Consider the following 12,284-nt stretch of genomic DNA (forward strand, 5'->3'; position numbering starts at 1 on the left):
GATGGGGAGGTGCTGAGGGGGGAGGCATCCCTTCCTAAGGGGGTGCAGCTCATGATTGAGGTCATTAGAGATGTGTTAAACATTAATGACACCACACCTGAGCAGGTTGAGGAAGTTTACTTCACTGACAATAAGAAAGCCTCGCTAACCTTCCCTGCGTCTAAAGAATGAAACGCTATATTTGAAAAATCCTGGGAAAACCCGGAGAAAAAATTCCAAATCCCAAAAAGGGTTCTGGTTGCTTTTCCCTTCCCTGAGGAAGATAGGAAAAAATGGGAAAACCCACCAATTGTGGACGCATCTGTCTCCAGACTGTCTAAAAAGGTGGTTTTACCTGTCCCTGGATCTACCGTGTTAAAAGAATCGGTTGATCATAAAACTGACACTACGCTAAAATCCATTTACACTGCTTCAGGAGTGGCGTTAAAGCCCACTATTGCCTGTGCATGGATTTCTAAAGCCATAGTAAAGTGGTCAGGCACATTACTAGAGGATTTGGATACAATGGATAGAAGTGACATTGAATTGTTTTTACGTAACATACAGGATTCTGCGGGGTTCATGGTGAAATCCATGAAGGACCTGGGTATGCTGACTGCACGGATAGCTTCCATGTCGGTCTCAGCCTGCAGGGGACTCTGGCTACGCCAATGGTCTGCAGACGCAGAATCCAGGAGAAGTGTGGAGAACCTACCCTACACACGTCAGGCTCTATTTGGGGAAGCATTGGATGCGTGGATTTCCACACCAACCGCGGGTAAGTCATTTTCCTTCCCTCTGCTACACCTACTACGAAGAAACCATTTTCTTCAGCTGTGCCGCAGTCCTTTCGGACTGCTAAGGCAAAAAGAAAAAAAAAAGTCCAAGCCTCCTGCCACTTTCTTTAGAGGTGGTCAGGCAAAATCCAAAAAGCCTGCACCCGCAGGCTCCCAGGATTGGAGACCTGCTTCTGGTTCCTCAAAATCCTAAGTGTGACGGTGGACATCAAAGCCTGGAGGACGGGCTAGTGGGTGTGAGACTTAGACATTTCAGACACGTCTGGGTGTCGTTCGGCCTGGATCCCTGGGTACAGGATATTGTGTCCCAGGGGTACAGACTGGAGTTTCAAGAACTCCCACCTCACTGATTCTTCAAATCAGGCTTGCCAGCTTTGCTGACAGACAGGGCTATCCTACAGGAAGCCATCCTAAAATTGGAAAAGTCACAGGTCATTGTCCCACTTCCACCTCATATGCAAAACAAGGGTTATTATTCAAACCTTTTCGCGGTACCGAAACCGGATGGTTCGGTCAGACCAATTTTGAACTTGAAATCGTTGAACCCTTACCTGAGGGTGTTCAAATTCAAAATGGAGTCTCTCAGAGCAGTGATTTCAGGTCTGGAGGAGGGAGAGTTTCTGGTATCCCTGGATATCAAGGATGCGTACGTCCACATTTTGATTTGGCCGCCGCACCAGGCTTATCTCAGATTTGCACTGTTGGACAGTCACTATCAATTTCAGGCACTGCCATTCGGTCTCTCCACAGCACCGAGGGTGTTCACCACGGTGATGGCAGAGATGATGGTTCTCCTCCGCAGACAGGCGGTGAACATAATCCCATATCTGGACGATCTGCTGATAAAGGCATCATCCAGGGAAATGTTGTTGCAGTCCATTGTCCTCACGACTCGTCTGCTCAGGGAACACGGTTGGATCTTGAACCTTCCAAAGTCACATTTGGAACTGACCAGGAGGTTGTCTTTTCTGGGAATGATCCTCGACACGGAAGTGCAGAGGGTGTTTCTCCCGGAGGAGAAAGCTTTGGTGATACAAACAATGGTCCGGGATATCCTGAAGCCAGCCCGGGTTTCGGTTCATCAGTGCACTTACCCTCTGGGGAAGATGGTGGCCTCTTACGAGGCTCTACAGTACGGAAGGTTTCATGCTCGGTCCTTCCAACTATATCTCCTGGACAAGTGGTCGGGATCTCATCTACACATGCACCAGAGGATACGTCTGTCGCCGAAAGCCAGAAGTTCACTCCTCTGGTGGCTGCAACTACTTCATCTTCTGGAGGGCCGCAGGTTTGGGATTCAGGACTGGATCCTTCTAACCATGGAGGCAAGTTTTCGGGGCAGGGGCACAGTCACTCAGGGGGAAACCTTCCAAGGAAGGTGGTCAAGCCTGGAATCCAGCCTTCCAATAAACATTCTGGAACTAAGAGCCATCTACAACAGTCTTCTCCAAGCGGCCCATCTTCTGCGAGATCGAGCCATTCAAGCGCAGTCGGACAATGTGACGACGGTGGCTTATATAAACCGACAGGGCGGAACGAAGAGCAGAGCTGCAATGTCAGTGGTAACAAGAATCATCCTCTGGGCAGAAAAAGACGTGTTGGCGATGTCAGCAATCTTCATTCCGGGAGTAGACAACTGGGAAGCGGACATCCTCAGCAGACACGATCTCCATCCAGGAGAGTGGGGACTCCATCTGGAGGTGTTCATGGAGGTAACAGATCTTTGGGGTGTACCTCAAATAGACATGATGGTCTCTCATCTCAACAAGAAGCTTCAGCTGTATTGTTCCAGGTCGAGGGACCCGCAAGCTGTGGCGGTGGACGCCCTAGTGACTCCGTGGGTGTTTCAGTCGGTGTACGTGTTTCCTCCACTTTCACTCATTCTAAGAGTTCTAAAACTCATAAGGAGAACAAACGTTCAGGCAATCCTCATTGCTCCGGACTGGCCAAGGAGGGCCGAGGCCTCCTCCTCTTCGGGAGGACCTGCTACAGCAGAGGCCGTTCGCTTATCGAGACTTACCGCGGCTACGTTTGACGGCATGGAGGTTGAACGCCAGATATTAGCTCAGAAGGGCATTCCGAACAAGGTTATTCCTACTCTGATACAAGCTAGGAAAGGAGTGACGTCTAAACATTACCATCGTATTTGAAAAAAATATGTATCTTGGTGTGAGTCCAAGAAGTTTCCTACGGTGGAGTTTCAACTGGGACGGTTTCTCCTCTTCCTGCAAGCAGGTGTGGATATGGGCCTGAGGTTGGGATCCGTAAAGGTCCAGATTTCGGCCCAATCCATTTTCTTCCAGAAACAGTTGGCTTCCCTCCCTGAGGTTCAGACTTTTCTGAAAGGGGTTCTGCACATCCAGCCTCCCTTTGTGCCGCCTATGGCGCCCTAGGATCTTAACGTGGTGTTACAGTTCCTCCAATCGGATTGGTTTGAGCCTCTACCAGAGGTTGAGGTCAAATTTCTCACGTGGAAGGCTGTCACTTTGTTGGCCTTAGCTTCTGCTAGACATGTGTCGGAGTTGGGGGCTTGTAAGAGCCCCTACTTGGTATTCTATGAAGATAGAGCTGAGCTCCGGACACGTCAGCAGTTCCTTCCGAAGGTTGTGTCGGCATTTCATATCAATCAACCTATTGTGGTGCCAGTTGCTACTGACTCCTCAATGTTATCAAAGTCCTTGGATGTTGTAAGGGCTCTGAAAATCTATGTGAAGAGGACTGCTCGTCACAGAAAATCGGACTCTCTGTTTGTCCTGTATGATCCCAAGAAACTTGGGTATCCTGCTTCTAAGCAGACGATCTCTCGCTGGATCACGTTCACTATCCAGCATGCATATTCTACGGCAGGATTGCCGTGTCATATGTCGGTTAAGGCCCACTCTACTCTTAAGGTGGGTTCTTCCTGGCTAGCTGCCCGGGGTGTCTCGGCTTTACAGCTTTGCCGAGCGGCTACTTGGTCTGGGTCAAACACGTTTGCAAGGTTCTACAAGTTTGATACTTTGGCCGCTGAGGACTTGAAGTTTGGTCAATCAGTTCTGCAGGAGCCTCCGAGCTCTCCCTCCCGTTCTTGGAGCTTTGGTACATCCCCATGGTACTAATGTGGACCCCAGCAACCTCTAGGACGTAAGAGAAAATAGGATTTGAATTACCTACCGGTAAATCCTTTTCTCGTAGTCCGTAGAGGATGCTGGGCGCCTGCCCAGCGCTTCATGATCCTGCAGTGGTTACTTAGTTCAGTACTGCTTAGTTCTTGGTTAAGTATTGTTTTGTTACTTGGTAAGTAATATTGTTCAGCCTTTGCTGATGTTTCAAGCTAGTTAGCTGGTGTAAATCTCGCTACTGTGTAAAATCCTTCTCTCGAAGTTGTCCATCTCCTCGGGCACAGTTACTAGACTGAGTCTGGTAGGAGGGGCATAGAGGGAGGAGCCAGCCCACACTCTCAAACTCTTAAAGTGCCAGTGGCTCCTAGTGCACCCATCTATACATGGTACTAGTGTGAACCCCAGCATCCTCTACGGACTACGAGAAAAGGATTTACCGGTAGGTAATTAAAATCCTATTATTGTAGACAAAGATGAATAACTGTGAAGACTTGCTACTGACGCTTAAATGCTGAACTGGAGAATTGTGAAAAATTGTCTTTGAATGATGCAAAAACTTAGATACAATACTGAAAGAAGTACTTGCAGGTTGTGAAGATTATACTTGAAACACTGTGAAGAGCTGCAGCAGAAGACAATGGTGAGGAATGGGTTAACTGTAAGATGAGTAAACGAGGACCAGGATTAAGTAGAAACTTCCACAGGCTGTGTGATTATAGCAGGCAGTCACTGAATGAACAGGGTAACCTCTCACGGGACTCTGGGAATCCACTTGTTGCCACTTGGTGAGCGATTGACTGACAGCACAGCTGGGAGCTGGTGGGTCACTTGCGGTGAAGGCTGCAGGCAGACCTCTGGGAGTGGAGGCGATATCAGGAACACTAGAATCACACAGAAATTCACAGGGAGAGCACAGAGCTAGGATACAAAGTAGCTACAACAAACTACTGCCCAAGAGTGAAATAATCCCAGTCTACTTATAGGCAGCACAGGCACGGGATTGGCTAACACTTACCTACAGGTGCTCACAGGTGCTGCATTTGGTCTCCAACATCGCCACCTCCTATACTGCAGACACATAGAGGCGCCTCCGGCCATTAGGACCCCACACTCCCAACTCCCAGCACCTGCATCACCTCTGCCACTGTCCCAACAGCACGGCGAGCAACTGCGCCAGCAACGGACGGACCCCAGAACCCGCAGCCGTGAGTGACCGGTTCGTGACAGTACTTCCCCTTTAAAGGTGGACTCTGGACACCTTTGAACTTTGTCAGGATTCTTGGAGTAGAATTTTTTAACCAGTCTTGGAGCATGAACATCTTCGGCAAAGACCCAGGACCTCTCCTCCGCACCATAACCTTTCCAATCAACAAGAAACTGAAGATGTCCATATCGACGACTTGAGTCCACAATCTCCTTAACCTCAAATTCTTCATCTTGCAAAGAGTGAATTTTAGCAACTGCGCCGGCAACGGACGGATCCCAGAACCCGCAGTGGTGAGAGACCGGTTCGTGCCACTGTATCTGAAAGGGGTGCTCTCTCTCTGTTAGCTGTATCTGAAAGGGGTGCTCTCTCTCTGTCAGCTCTATCTGAAAAAGGGGTTATCTGTCCGTCCATCCAGGGGCTCTGCCCCAGTGTAAAATTAAAATAATAAAAGATAAAAACAAAAAGCCTAAAACTATTTTTAAAAAAATATTTTTTTTATTTGTGCTGTAACCCAGTATACTATACAATTTTTATTTTATTCTCATAAGAACTGTGACACTGCCGGTCAGACCACAGTATATTATTTCCTACTCATACACGTATTGTGCGACGCTGTCGGTGAAGTCAACCTCAGTGTGTAATTATTATTATATACATTTCTGACTCATTTGTGCGATGCTGTCGGTGAAGTCAATCGCAGTGTGTAATTATTATATATATATTTTCTGACTCATTTGTGCGACGCTGTTGGTGAAGGTCAACCATACTTTGTGTTGATAGAAATGGAGGCTACTACTAGTTCTGAAGCTGCTGCTACTAGTCATGACATTGACAACGCAAGTCTGTCAACGTCATCTGCTAAGTCAGATGCGCATGGGCATAAACAAACCAATCATTTCAGCCACAAGTGATGTCCCTGTCGCTGAAATGATTGGTTTGTTAAACTGTGCATGTCCTGTTTAATATACACAACATAAGGGTGGGTGGGAGGACCCAAGGACAATTCCCTCTTGCACCTTATTTCTTTGCGTGATGTGCTCTTTGGAGCATTTTTTGGACATAGTTTATTAAACTGCCATCCTGTCTGCCACTGCAGTGCCACTCCTAGATGTGCCAGGTGTTTGTGCCGCCCACTACTGTGGCTTAGCTCCAGCTACCTCGGTGCAACCTTTTGGCCTAAACTTAATAAAAACAATATTGTGAGCTGTGAGGTGTTCAAAATAGACTGGAAATGAGTGGAAATTAATGTTATTGAGGTTAATAATACTGCAGGAACAAAAACACCCCCACATTCTGTGGTTTTAGCTGTTTTTATGATTTTTGGGGAAAAAATATTAGAACCAAAACCAAAACACCCAAGGGCGGTTTTGGCAAAACCAATCCAAAACCAAAACACGAAAGAAAAAAAAAACACACAACCAAAACCAAAACACGAAAATTGGGCAGGCGCACATCTCTATTATTTTGCAAGGAACAGGGTGCTGTTTGCCTGTGCTTGGTACAGTAGATCATTTTTCTGGCTATTACCATGCTGTATTTAATTACTGCTAGTAAAGTGCAATATACATTTAGTTATACTGAAATATATCGCTGTCACATGTCACTTGTCTATGCCAGCAGCTAAGTGTTAAGATGCCCATACACTAGATGACCTGTGTAAATGATGATATCTCGTTAGCGATTTCCCTTGAACTCCCCCCGCAGCTCCCCGGTAGTCCTGGGCAAACTTTATAGTACAATACACGGGGAGTGGCTACATCCAGGAGCACGCAGTCGTTGACGATAGCTTCAGATCTTCCCTGCAGCAGGGAACATCAGAAGCCCCGACCAACGACCAGCAGGACCGAGCATCATGATCGTCATCATTCATTCATCTGCACTATTATGTGTAGTTCTGATCCGTCGAAAATGGCCAAATCGCTCATATCTTCTAGTGTATGGGCACCTTTAGACTACCTTCACAGGTCTACTTAGATATAACACAGGATTTGGCTCAGGGTTGCAAACTCCTGGTAAAAATACAGTACCACTTACTGACAATATAAGAAAATATGCAGTATTGTAAGACAGGTATGGGACTCAGGGTCGACAGTGTCTAGGTCGACTCACATTAGGTCGACAGTGACTAGGTCAACACAGGAAATGGGTCGACACGACCATTAGGTCGACATGAACATGGAAAAGGGTCGGCATGAGATTTTTATGTTTTTTGGGTGTAGTTTTCTCCATAAAGTGATGAGGAACCCTAATTAGTGCACCGTGTTCCCCCGCATGGCTCGCTTCCCAGTTGTAGTCCACGTGGATCGTAAAGTACGAAAAAGTAAAAAAAAAAAAGAAAATATATTTGAAAAACTCATGCCATCCTTTTTCCAAGTCGACCTTGTTCGTGTCGACCTAATGGTTGTGTCAACCTATTTCCGGTGTCGACCTAATGTTTGTCGACCAATAGGTGTCGACCTATGTGTGGGACTAAAAATGTGTTAATTGAAAAATATTAAAAACAATCGTAGGTGTAAAATGTATTAATTAAAAAAGCCACAATAGCGCGCACATGCAAACTTGCTACTACCGCTAGATGATTGCAGGTTGCAACCAGTAACATATGTACCCAGGCAGAATCTAGCTCACCAGGCTGTTTCCAGCATTTGCTGCCAGTACGTGTATAACGGGAGAATGTTTAGAGGAACCCAACTGGCTGCACCAGCTCCCGCATATACCATTGGCATTGCTGAGTGCTGCAGAGAGCCAAGTACATTGTCCCAGCACGCCAAGTCGCATGACTATCTTCTAGCGTCGGGCGTCTTCTTTGCTTCTTTTTTGCCGAAAAAATGTCTCTTTTTTGCAAAGCAATTAATTTGGTATATGACACAAGTATACCTGCGTGCGACTGAGTCTGCATACAAAGTGCTACAATCATGTAGCAGCAGCCTTTTTACAATACAAGTTCTGTTCTGCTCCGTGTACAGACTCAGTCACACACAATATACAAGTGTCATATAGCAAATTACTCTGCACAGTCTCCTCGTGCGTCCAAGCCGCATGCGTTGCGAAGACACATATTTGGCAAAAAATGACGGCCAATGTTAGGAGAGTTGTATGGGATCTGCCGGCTCACTCACGCCAAGCATCTCGCACTACGTGACGTATTGAGACTGGATGTATGAGGACGTATCTGTATATTTCCAGCATTTGCTCCAAACTGAGCACCAGCCAAGGACATACAGGGGCAGCAGCCAACAACTTCTTGCTTGTAAATGTGATTGTGGGTGTGCGACCATACTGGTAATCGGCTGGCCTATGATGTCACATTCTGACAACACACTCCCAGTCAGACAGAGGAGGAAGAGATCCCCACCCGCACAGTACACAGTGTCTGGTGTCAAAGGAGGAGGCTCCAAGCCCCTGCCCCGGCCCTGGTTGTTGGTGCACTTTTTCAAGTATAAACTAAAGTTTCAAAAAGACAAAAATTCTTCTTTGGCAAAGACTGCTCCTGTGTCCCAATGCTGTCCCCTCCATCTCTGGATTTTTGTTGCCAAACCTGGCAGCATTTTAGGAGAAGGACCGGAAAATAAAAAAATGCATCAGCTGAGACGGTGCTAGAGTCTGGAAATGTCACTATTGATGTGACATTCACCCTTTCTTTCACCCAGAACCTCTTGAGAACTTTTTACTTCACTGGACACTTAGGGTGTGAGTTTTTTTTAGAAGTGGAGAAGTTGCCCATAGCAACCAATCAGATTCTACTTAACTTTTATCTAGCTGCTTCTAGAAGATAATAGTTAGAATCTAATTGGTTGCTATGAGCAACATCTCCACTAATAACAAAAAAACTCACACCTTAGCAAATATACCCCCTGGACTTACGTCTAGCTTGTGGAGGTGTTTCTCCAGACAGAAGAGTAGACATGAAGCTGGACAGGTGATCTGCACGCAGGAACTAACACTGAATTTATCTAACCTTCTACTTAGGACAAGTAGAGGTGTTGCCTTTAGCAACTAATGAGATTCTAGCTTTCATTTATCAAGTGTAATTTGTAAAATTATTTCTAGACTCTGATTGGTTGCTTTGGGCAACACATCCTCTTGTCATCTTTAGAAGGTTCGCTGTATCTCCTCCCCTCACTGTGTGGTAACCATTATTATTTCCAGCAGTGGCTGAAAAACCTGACAGAGTTGTTGGGACTTGTAGTTCCACAGAGGCTGGCAACAGGGGCATCTTAAGAGAGGAGGGGACCCACCCGGAGGGACCCTCCCTCCTCCATGGCGCCGTACGCTCTGGCATTGAGCCGGAGTCTGCTGCGCATGTTCCGGTCTCCGAAAACATGGCGCCCGCCATGTTCCGGAGACAAAATTCATACTCCGCATTAGTGGTGGCCATTTTGGAAGAGATTTTCTTCCACGACGGCTGCGGCGGTATACACAGCTGTCACGGAAGAAAATTCCTTCCAAAATGGCCACCACGCATGCGGAAGATCGCAGTATCTACCCCCCAGTATTAAAATATTGGGGCCTGTGTGCACCGCACACATTGCACCCATGATAGAAATGCCTATGACTGGCAAGATATCTTGGGATTTGTTCCAAAATGGTTGGCATGGTATCTTGGGACTTGTAGTTCCACAGCAGCTGGCAAGGTATCCTGGAACTTGTGATGTAGTGCCACAATGGCAGTCTGAACTTGCCTCGCTGGAATCTGGTTCTATACAGCTCTTATTTCCTTGTACGTCTCTCTGGGTTACTGCCCCAAATAGGAAATATAAAGGGGAACCCTCACCTTCTCAATAGGTTTCTCCCTTTTTATCTAACAATCCGAAAATTTGCTAGGTCACCCACAAAAGGAAGCCTTTTATTAAGCATCGTATTTTCTTTTGCCGCAGGCAGGCAGACTAAATAAACACCGGCATAGACTGCTCGCTATTCCTCGTCCCGGCCATATCCAAGAATCACAGACAATACGGCTTTGCAGAATGAAAGAATTTTAATAAAAACACGCCATCCGAAACCCTTGTCAGACCCCTATACTTGACTCTTATAAAGAATTTATTTCATTACTAAAAGTGCTGTTGATTTAGTGTTACTTTCAGCACTTGAATTCTTGGAGAGCCTGAATAGAACATTGATTTCCAAGATAAATATATTATGCAAAGTGCATTTTTTTTTCTCATTTCACTGATACAACCGAAAATCAATGTGTTTCCCATTTCGAGGTTCAAAGGGGTTTCAGGGCTGTGTTGCGTTTCTCTACGGCTCAGATGTAGGTTGTCTCTACATATGTACGGCTTATTTGACAAGCTGGCCCCAGACGAGAACCATTTCCGAGCGTGCTGCGCATGATGACACACGTTAAGAGTAATTGATATGAAGGGATCATGAGACGAGGGCACCATAACATGTCACCCTGGAGAGATTAGGGTGTCTGCTCAGGACTTAATTATGTTTGTGTTATATGTGCTGCGGAGTGATATGGATACTTATTACCTATCACTTTACCCCCGTCTGTAACAAGTGGGGAAATGCTGTAACCTTGGTCAGGAAACGGAGACTGCCCCGGGGCTTTGACTTGCCAAACGAAAAAGGCTAAGGTACTAAACACCAGCCATTCTTGGCAGACCTTACGTGCCATTCACACGTCAATGCCTCCATTCACATCTACTGGAGCTGGCAGATGGGAGAGGTTTACAGCTCTGTAAAATAGCAGAGAATTAATTAGATATTTTTAAGTCTGAATTATTCCTACACTGCGGTGTGACCTTAATGCAAGGCTCACTGAGGTTCAGCTATGTTAGGTCTGCGGGGAAGGAATGAGCATTGGAAAAACTCTAACAGCCCAGTAAATAATTGCCGCGGTCTTATAATAACCCCTAAGGAGCACGTGTTGTAAGAGCAGTGACTTCTAGGGTATATCACTTACATGGCAGCCCTTTGAGTCACTATGTGACCCTTAGACAATAGGATCATTGCCTGGGCAAGTCTTCAGACAGAATTTCATCTATAGGCAGAATGTTTCACCCTTATTGGGGCTCATCAATGATCATCTTCATACAGGTATGTAAAGTTCCAACATTCTGTCTTATTACCGATCTGTATCATGAAATCTTATACATTTGGCTGAGAACTGACCCCTAACCCCTTGTATCCCTGACCTCTCCCACGCCGCAAGCACCTTTGGGATAGGGACAGACACACACACAGTACAGACACTGAGAATAGCACCCTGTGCGCAGGGATATGGCTGTATCTGTATAAGTAGGTATTCAGACTCGTTCCTTTTGCTAAGGGGCACTTGTGCTAAAGTCTGCAGAGCATCAGTGTCAGGTGAGTTAACCTCCACCCTACAGTGTGTCTCCATCAGTGACTTGTACAAGTGGTAGACATTTTTCTAGATACCAAAGATGCACTGAGACCTATGTAAATATCTCAGCCACTATGGCTCCAGGATTGGAGATAAATGGAGGGTACAAACTGATCACTAATACCCCTTTTCCACTGTAGCACGGGGTCGCAGCCGTGTCGCCTGACAAGGCTGCGACCCGTGCTACAGCCCCGTTTCCCACAGTGCTCACCAGTCACCAACCCGGCATATTGCCGGGTTGGTGACGCTGCTAGTGACGCGGCAGGGGCAGCGCTGGGAGATCACATGATCTCCCAGCGCCGCCCTCCCATACACTGTGAACGGGAGCCGTGTCGCCTCGACACGGCTCCCGTTCACACTACACAGCTTACCGGGTTGTACACGTGTTCAACCCAGCTAGCTACCCGGGGAGGATTCCCGGATCACTTGATCCAGGAATTTGCAGGGGGACCCTTTTCCACTAGGGAAAAACACGGGTAAATGCGCATTAACCCGTGTTTTAAAAGCTAGTGGAAAAGGGGTATAAGTGGCAAGTAAAGGAGAAAACTCTCAGTGACATATCAGATGGGAGAATCAGTGAATGGGCCCCATGACAGCCAGGGATGCTTAAAAGTAGAGATGTGCACCGGACAATTTTCGGGTTTTGTGTTTTGGTTTTGGATTTGGTTCCGCGGCCGTGTTTTGGATTCGGACGCATTTTGGCAAAACCTCCCTGAAAATTTTTTGTCGGATTCAGGTATGTTTTGGATTTGGGTGTTTTTTTTCAAAAACAGCTTAAATCATAGAATTTGGGGGTAATTTTGATCCTATAGTATTATTAACCTCAATAACCATAATTTCCACTCATT

This window comes from Pseudophryne corroboree, chromosome 1 (genome assembly GCF_028390025.1).
Source record: "Pseudophryne corroboree isolate aPseCor3 chromosome 1, aPseCor3.hap2, whole genome shotgun sequence".
In the NCBI taxonomy this organism is placed as follows: Eukaryota; Metazoa; Chordata; class Amphibia; order Anura; family Myobatrachidae; genus Pseudophryne; species Pseudophryne corroboree.